Genomic DNA, 9665 nt, shown 5'->3' with positions numbered 1-9665 from the left:
TTAGAAAACCCCCTTATAAATCTCTTATAATAACTAGCAATGCCCTTAAGGGAGTGTATATCTGCCACATTGGTTGGAAGAGGCTAGTCCATGATGGTCTTAATTTTCTCTGGATCGACAACTATACCATCAGAGGATATAACATGTGTTAGCTACTGGATCTGATCCTTAAAGAAATCACACTTGCTAAATTTGGCAAAAAGTTGGTTTTCTCTTAAAGTTTGTAACACTATCCGAAGGTGTTCTTTATGTTCCTCAATACTTCTAGAATATACTAGAATGTCATCAATAAATATAAGAATAAATTTATCAAGAAAAGGATGGAAAATTCCATTCATCATACTCATGAATGTTGTTGGAGCGTTAGTGAGTCTGAATGGTAGGACTACAAACTTGTAATGGCCATAGCGTGTTCTAAATGCAGTCTTGTATATGTCTTGATATTTAATTTGAATATGATGATATCTTGATTGTGAATTAATTTTTGAAAATAACACAACGCCTTTAACTTGATCAAAGAGGTCATCAATTCGAGGTAAGGGGTACTTATTCTTAATGGTTAACTTATTTATTTGTCTAAAATCTATGAATAATCGCAAAGTACCATACTTCTTTCTCACAAATAAAATTGGGGCTCCCCAAGGGGATACGTTGGGTCGAATATATCCTTTATCCAACAGCTCCTAGAGGTGAATTTTTAGTTCATTTAGCTCAGGGACACTCATTCTGTAGGGAGCCCTAGAAACTAGGGTAACTCCAGGGGCCAACTCTATGGTAAAATCAAGTTTTCTCTTGGGTGGTAGCTCAGGAATATATTCTGGAAATACATATTTAAATTCTTTAACCATTGGTATTTTGTGTACCCTACTTGAACTACATAGATTTGATAGCCTTTATGCATGCATCTTGCTAGTAGGTGGGATGTAACAGGTCGTAACTTGGCTCCTCTTCTTACGCCGTGAATTTCTATTATGGTGCCACTATTGGACACGAAGTTAATGGTCTTATATTTATAGTTTACTAAGGCCCATTGTTGTTCCAACCAATCCATGCCTCTCAACACATAATAGGAACCTAATGGTAGTATATTTAAATCTGTCTTAATTTGTTGTCCTACCAATTCAATTTCACATTCTTCTATTTTTGCATTAACTCTTCTTTTAGCACCTGTGGCTAGTTGGACCAGCCACGAGATTTTAAACTTTATACTTTTTAGATGGCATAAATCAACTATTCTTGGGCTGACATAGCTCAAGCTTTCACCCAGATCTATTAAAATGGAAACAGGTTGATTGGGTATTTTACCTTCGAGTTCCACCACCGAGTGTTGATAATCATCCTAGCGATCTTCAAATGTTGCGTTAATTTGGGGCATGTTTCGTGCCATATCTCTGACAGTAGAAGCTTCTTGAACGTTTACAATAGGCTTTTCTCTCGCTCTATGAGGGCAACTTTTGTAGTAATGGGGTTCCCCACAACCCTAGCAGTGCAAAGGAGGTTTACAAATTTGACTAGATTCCAACTTGCTTGATGATTCATTTTGTTTGACTTCAGTATGAGGTCTATAGCTCTACTGATTTCTGTTAACGGATCCATTTTTTCCTTTCTGTCCTGGATATCTAGTACTGGTATTTTTCAAATTTTTATGAGTTGTAAAAATTTTCTACCCTTTCTTACTTAGCCAATTTTTATTACCCTCGCCCTTCTGCTTAATTTGATGGTAACAGATCTGAGCCTTTCGGACTAATTCATCAATCATTTTCAGGTTATCAAACTGTAATTTCTCTTTCATCAAGACAGGTAAATTGCTAATAATGTGTTGAACTTTAGCCTTCTCTTCACGGATATAAGGGACATATCTTAATAGCAAAGTGAACTTGGCTATAAATTCATCCATAGACTATTGTCCTAGTTTTAAGTCATGAAACTCTTTTTCTTTATCATCATAGAACCACTCAGTCAAATATCTATCCTTAAAATGCTTTTGAAATTGCTCCCATGTGACCTCTTTCTCATTAATTTCTTTGACTGTTTTGATTTCTTCCCACCATAGAGTGGCCTTGCCCTGCAACTGATAAATTTCTAACCTTGCCCTCAAATTGTCATCATATTCATATATTTGGAAGTATTTAATCATATTAATTAACCAAGCTCATGCCTCTTCTTCGACCTCACCATTATATATCGGTGTCTTGATCTTTTTGAACTCCCCTTGGAGTTCAGTCTTCTGCCTTTTTAATCCCTTCTTATCGGACACATTATTAGATTCTTCTTCATTACCAGTTCATCCCCCTTTAGACTCCAGACTTTCCTCTATCTATCTATGTGACTCAATCTTGTTTTATTCATCTTGGCTGGGGTTTGGATTTCTCTGATTCTGCCTATTTGATAGACTTTTCATAATATTTTCTTGCTCCAAAAGCAATCTTACATTATCATCTTGCAAACATTGCATCTTTGCTCATAGTTGTTAGACTTTTTTTAATAACGCAACATTTGTACTTGGATTTGCTTCACCTAGCTATACCCATACCTTTGGGTTACATTCCGTAGTTGCACCGGAGGGGGTAGATCCTACTCCTTGTCCCATGTTGCATATGTTTCTTCTATGTGCATCATAATTGTTTTTTTATTCCTATGCTCATCCACTCAGGCCTCAGTGTAGTAACCTAAGGGCTCTGATACCAATTGTAACATATTACATTAACATTACAATCATATGTAACAATGTTTTTTTTACCATGAACTATGATAGCTTAACATTCATATTAATTGAAATTCCATATCAGCGTATAGAGTGTCAAAGGACACATATTATGAATGATTTACAATAAGTCAATATAAACTATGATATTTGTTGATTTTACCATACCCATCCTTAGTTTCTTCCTGCAAACTCATTAAACCTTCACACACCTTTATGTACGTTTTGATAAATCTCCTTGAAGGTGATTAAATCCCGTCATTTCCTAAATTGTACGTGTCTAGCTTACATTTATGTTCCAATTAAAATGACTAGCTGGACCACTGTCTAATGTCACTAGCTACTAGGCTTGTATTCTTTCAAATGCCATGTGGTTCTTGCAGCATCATCTGATCATAGGGGTTTGATCCAATGGTTCACCAGGAATCGAGGTATTATGGCTAACGACTCGGTGACCTGCCTCCCTCCTTTGATCATTCGGCTTGGTAAGGTTCTCAAAAACTTGTTCTGTGAAACCCTATCTCCACCGGGGTTGCACTCATTCAGTACGACTCTATTTCCTAGTCCATATGAAATAGAGATTTCACTTAGAGCTTCAATATCCACAGTTGTTGCAACCATACAGTCTCCACTGCTACTAAATTGTTGTCTTTCATACTCAGGGAGGGTGTGGTTTACAATGTCTTGATTTTTTCCCACTTCAAGTTTGAAGTTCCCTTTTACCTCATGCTTTTAGATGTTTGGTGTAACTAATGGAGTTATTTTTAATATCCATTTGCAGGCATGGTGACTGCTGCATCTTCTGATACCCTTGGCAACGAGGATAATTCTCTCAGACTCTTGAAAGGTAAGGTGTAGAGTTTTAAGTTTGGCCCTCTCTGAATGCTCTATGTTTTACTTTACCTCGATGTTTAACCACCACAACTTGGTGCAGGGCAGCCTCTATCCGTCAAAAGTTTGGATACGTGTGACTAGATACAGAATACTTGGCAACAAGAGAACCTAAGCTCCTTCATGAATGAACGGAATGGTATGAACTCCTCCCTTAAGGTTCGATGGCATTCATCCTGTGTGCCTGTTGTTTTCTAAGTGATCTACTTAATATTTTCTTTTAACAGTTAGACATGGGTGTGAAACCCTTGTTGTAATAGGATTTAAGCCCTTGTAGAAGAACTAGACTTCGTTTACTTTTCTTATTGAAAATTCTGTTATTTGAACACTGGTGTATCCACTCGGTTGTATGAACAACTTAATCATATGGTTGTCTTTAATGGTGGTCTCAGTGTGCACAACTAAATTGTATTACTATTTTATTCACATTATACTTAATTAACAAGGTTTAGTAGTCGTATTAAGCTATTTCTTTTTAGATATCAATCAATGTACAATGTCTTCCTTTTAATTAAATTTATTGGTTCTACATGGCATATATAATTGCTCGCCTTAATTTATTTTACTAAGTTCTAAACCCTCTTCTACCAAAACATCATTCCTTGGTGTCCAAACAAGACTGGCCGAAGGAATAAATCTGGGGAAAAACTGAGTTTTCTCCGGAAGCGAAGTTGAATTTCCTGGCAATTTGCTTGATTCATTCTTTCCTTGTTTTTCTTGGTTTAATTCAATGGATTAACAATTCAAATCCATAGACGTAGTTTCCATCCTTAGCCGTTCTAGGTTTGCACACCTGTGGCCCAATCACTAACCCTTACCCAAAATGGAAGAGTTCTTCGTTGAGAATAGGGATTGTTAACAAACTAGGGTTTTAATAATTGGTCACTTCTTTCTGTTTGATTGAAAGCTTCCACAGCTAGACATTGTATATTCCTACCATGGAATTCGGTTATGCATAATTTCTATTGTAACTTTATTTGTTTTTAGAGATCGATTTCTAGTATGATAATGCTTTTACACCATACATTATTAAAATCATGATTCACCCATAAGAAATTTTGGTATATTGTTGTTGTATAAAGGTAAAATAATCTCCCTTCCTATTGATATGAGGTTTCTTTAATTACACAGTATTTAGGTTATACAAGCTTCCGAGCTTATATCTATATATATATATATATATATATATATATATTCATTTATTTGACAAGAATAATCATGTAACTAGACTAGTTCACATAGTTCTTACACATGTATACAATATTATTCCTATTGTCAGAATAAAGTTACTCTAACTAGACTGATTAAGCTATTCTTTAATGCAACATTCACTATTATCTGCTATAACCCCAATAACCTCTAAGCCACTACACCATGTGAGATTAGTTATCTAATTTAACTGCAGTAGAGTAAATGCAAATAAAGTAACAATACTTAGATTAAGTGTCAATAATTCATCCATTTAGTTCATACTACTAGCAGATAATATTAACAGGCATGCATTACTACTTATCTGCCAAATTTATATTGCTAATAGATAATATTAACAAACATGCATTTACTACTTATCTACCATTGGAATATCAGTTTACTATCAGATGAATCCTCTCCACCCTTCCAATGAGAATTTGGCGATTATGTCCAAAAATCTCCCCCCAAACTGCTCTTTATCCTTCATAATAGTTTCTCAAGGAAACAGTTCTATTGCCTTGGCCTCAAGACCCCAAGTCCAGCTTGCAATTACTTTCTTCCACCAGGGAAGATAATCTTAAAAGGTTTTCCCACTCAACTCTCATTCATCTCAAGGAACCTTTTTTTTTTCTTTTTTCCAACCCCCTTCTCCTCCCCTCTCTTCCCTCTAGTAAGAGAAATAAAGGTAAGGGAATAATTTCTCCTAACTGATAATTGTCTGGTGAAAAGAGAGTTACTGAGTTTCATTTCTAATTTCTCATATGTTCCATAGGGATAGTGTTAATGTTCCCATAACTTAACTTAATTACAATTCATTATTAATAACATCACAATAACTAATTGTTTATCAGTTTACTCAACTGTAATAGTAAAAAAAGTGTCCAAAAGTAAATTAAAAGTCTGGCGATGTCACAAAAAAAATTCTAAATACACGCTAAATTACAACACACTAAAATATTTTTATTGTATGCTCATAGTCAAAACCATGATCCATAATTAGTTGCATATCATATTTCCATGTAACAGCCCTGGTGAAAATTCCATGTAAAAACATATAAATACCACAGATGATGGGACAGGTATTCCAAGCTGAATGTTGGGCAAGACATCCTAGGGGGTGTTCATTTGATTGTTTATGGCTAAGGAAATTGGAAAAGGCAATGGCTAAGGCATTAAAAGGCATTTTGGCACATTTATTTATGAAAATAATGGAAATTAGGAGAAAAAGGAGGTGAAAGGTCACAAGTTGCATGTGAGGAGGAAAATGAAGGAAAATAATGGAAAATGAAGAAAATAGAGGCCTCATTAATAAAAATGATTCTAAGGATCAGTTGGCAAGCTTCTTCCTTTCAGAGTGAAGCTTTTGTTAGTTTAGTTTTGGAGCTCTCTCATTATTCTCTCTCTCTTTCTCATACTCTTGGATACTTAGAGTTTTCTTGGAGCACTCTTGGAGGGTGTGGCATACTTGGATTCTTGGAGAAAGAAGGCAAAGGAAGAGAAGGAAAGCACAAGAAGGCATCGACATCAGCAGCTACATCAGATTTTCTTGTAGGTACCGAGTTGCATGTATGATTTCTTCACTACTTTTGGCATGCATGGCACATGCATGTGGTTTCTTGGTTATGATCTATGATTGGCATGGAGGATGGCCAGGATTGACAGTGGATTGCCTAGCCTTGCCATTTCCTAGATAGCCATGGTGATTATGGGTTTACTTTCATTTCTATGTTTTGTTTTGTTCTCATTTTTACATAGCTTGGGTTAAGTTACTTGTCTTGGACAACCTAGTTGAACAAATGCTCTGGAAGCCCTGTAATAGCTTGGGTTGAATTACTAGTCCTAGATGCCCTGGTTGAAGAAACGCTCCGGAAGCCCTATAATAGATTGGGTTGAGTTACTAGTCCTGGAAGCCCTAATTGGACAAACAATCTAGAAGCCCTTGGCAGATTGAGTTACTAGTCCTGGAAGCCTTGGTTGGACAAACGCTCTGGGAGCCCTATATAAGATGTGGGTTGAGTTACTAGTTCTACAAGCCTTGGTTGGAAAAATGCTCTGGAAGCCCTGAAAGGCTTGGATGGAGACCAATCTGATCATGGTTTTTGGTGATTTCCGACTGTGAGGTGGAATCATTGTTTGATGGGTTGAGGTGGGTGGCATTTGGAAGCTTTGGATGAGTTTTGATTGATGTGTTCTATGAGATCCCACATTCATGCTTGGAATATGGCACGGGGGTGATTGGCTGAAGAGAGACTTGGCTCAGCCAATCTATGGTCGGGTGGAACATGGTAGTCCCATCTCCAGTTGGTTCATTACATTTATTAATGAAAACAATTCCATTCCCTTGATTTTCATGTGCAAATGTACTGATGTTAATATGGATTTTGATGGATGATATGTTTATTGTATTTCTGTTCCTATTATGTTTTTTTTTAATATGCATGTTTACCCCGGAGGTTTTCATAGAGTGGTATTAGAGCATGGTTCAAACACTTGGACTGGATGGGCTCTATCGTAGGTGAAATGAAGAACAAAGGTTAAATTTTAGACCTTTCTTTCATATCTTTTATAACTTTTCTTCTATGGCATATTAGAAGTTGAAAATTTGTCCATAATGAAGGTAAGTCCCACTGATAATATGGTAAAAAATTCTGATATTGGTTCACAATACTTTAGGAATTATGATCTAAGGAAGATGACCTTCTTGAATGCACCTTTAAACAAGTCACCTTGGAATTTCTGCAATAACTTTTCTTCTATAGGCTTTCAGAAGCTCAAAGGTCGTCCAGATTGAGGGGAAATACCAATTATTATGTGGTATAAATTTGAGATATTGGGTCGTAATATTTTGGAAGATATGAGTAGAGAGCATTGAGCCTTCTGAATGCTCCTAAAATCAGGTCTCAAACAGGTCACGCTAACATTTTTGTTATAAATTTTATTCTGGGAACTCTTAGGAGCTAAATTTTTTTCCAGAATAAGAGGAAATCCCACTTATATTGGGATAAAAATTTCAAACATTTATTCTCTATATTTTAGGAGATATGACCAGTGTAAATCAAGCTTTCCGGATACTCCTAGAATTGTGCACCCAATAGGATTGTGTTGGTATTTTGTTATAACTTTTCATCTATGAAATCTCAGAAGATGAAACTTGAACCATAGTGACGGATAATTATATTGATCATATGGTTTAGTTTCCATAAATTGTACTACTATAGTTTAGGATATATGCATTTAATCATTCGCTATATTAGTTTGCATGCAAAGTGTTTGATGAAATCCTTAAATGGTTCAACGATTAATTGCATACAAACTGTTTGATAAAATACACCAATGGGTATGTTGTTTGTGGTTGGGGATAATATTGATGTGTAATAGTATTTCTATAGTTGATATATGCTTACTTGTATGCAAATAGTTTTCTATTTTAGTTTGCATGTAAAGTGTTTGAATAAATGCTTACATGCAAATGTAATAGTATAGTAGTTGTTTGTGGAAAAAGTAAAAGTATGGTAATTATTTGAAGAAAATGTTATTTTTTCTTGGATGTGAAAGTATTGTAGTATCATAATGTGGATGTAGATGATCTATGCCAATCTGCATGCAAATAATTTGAAGAGTTGCATGTAGGGAATTTGAAAGGTTGCATGGAAGGAATTTGAAAAATTTCATGTAAGAAATGGAAAAGTGGCATGTTTTTAGTTATTATGTTACAAGTGGAATAAGTGAAATTTTTTAACTTAATCTCATACAAATGTAGGAGAAATAAAAATCAATTTATTTTCAAGTGTGATTAAATTTAGTAGAGCTTTGGAGATCCCATTTCCATAATTGGACATTGGATATCGGGCCATTATAATAGCTTCCTCCTTCTACCCTAGTGTGGACCATGGATAGTAAGGGGATATGCTTATAGGTTGCTAGTATTGGTGAATTCTCATTTCAAATTAATAGACATGATGTCTGGACTTTGGAAGATTTGACTGACTGTGTATGAATTATATGTTGCTTACATGTTGATTTCATGATACCTACTTACATCCTTGTATGTTAGGTTACATTTTTGAATATTTTGATTACATGTATCAGTCTTGTAGGTTGATTACAAAAATTGATCGCTTATGTTCGACTACATGCATTTATGAATAGGTGTACTTGATTTGGAATTGCTTATGCATATTGTTGGTTTCATGTGGCAATGTGTACAATGGAGTAATGGTTGTTGTTATGCATGTATGGTCGTGGCTATGATTATGCATGTATAGTAGGTCAAACATGCCTTCTGAAGTCAATGTATTAAATTGAGGTCATCATGATGCCATTGCTTGTTATGATGCTAATGATCTAGTTGAGATAGAGCAAGGGATGTAGATCATCATAATGAGGTTGCAGTATTAGACTTTGGGATAAGAGCAGGTTTTCATACCGGTAGTGTATATTTCGCATGTAGATATGTAAGTTAAGGATTATTATATGCCTTAGGGTTATATACATTAGGTTTATGAACATGTATTTGATGTTATGGTTACATTCATGATAGATGTTAGATGACTAGTGTGGTTATATGGACATGTGTCAAATTGTAAAAAACGATAGTAACCTATAGTTGTATGCATTTCTATTGTTTTATATTAGATATCTTGATGATTATGTTGTATGTTGTTGATGAGTATGATATATAGCTTATTATTGTTATATGCTATTAACTTGATGATTATGGTCATTTCATTGAGATATTGATGTTATAATTTGTATTGGTCATATGCGTGATGGTTATGTTCATTGCCTTGAAGATCTTGATGTTATATGTATCGTGTTGACCTGGTTTGACCTATGCAGATGGTTATGGTTGTGATATTTAGGTATGAACTGACATATT

The sequence above is a fragment of the Pinus tabuliformis genome, chromosome 7 (assembly GCF_031772625.1).
Source record: "Pinus tabuliformis cultivar Carrire ecotype Pingquan chromosome 7, CPIR1, whole genome shotgun sequence".
NCBI classification, from domain to species: Eukaryota; Viridiplantae; Streptophyta; class Pinopsida; order Pinales; family Pinaceae; genus Pinus; species Pinus tabuliformis.
Note: the sequence above shows the minus strand (reverse complement) of the source record.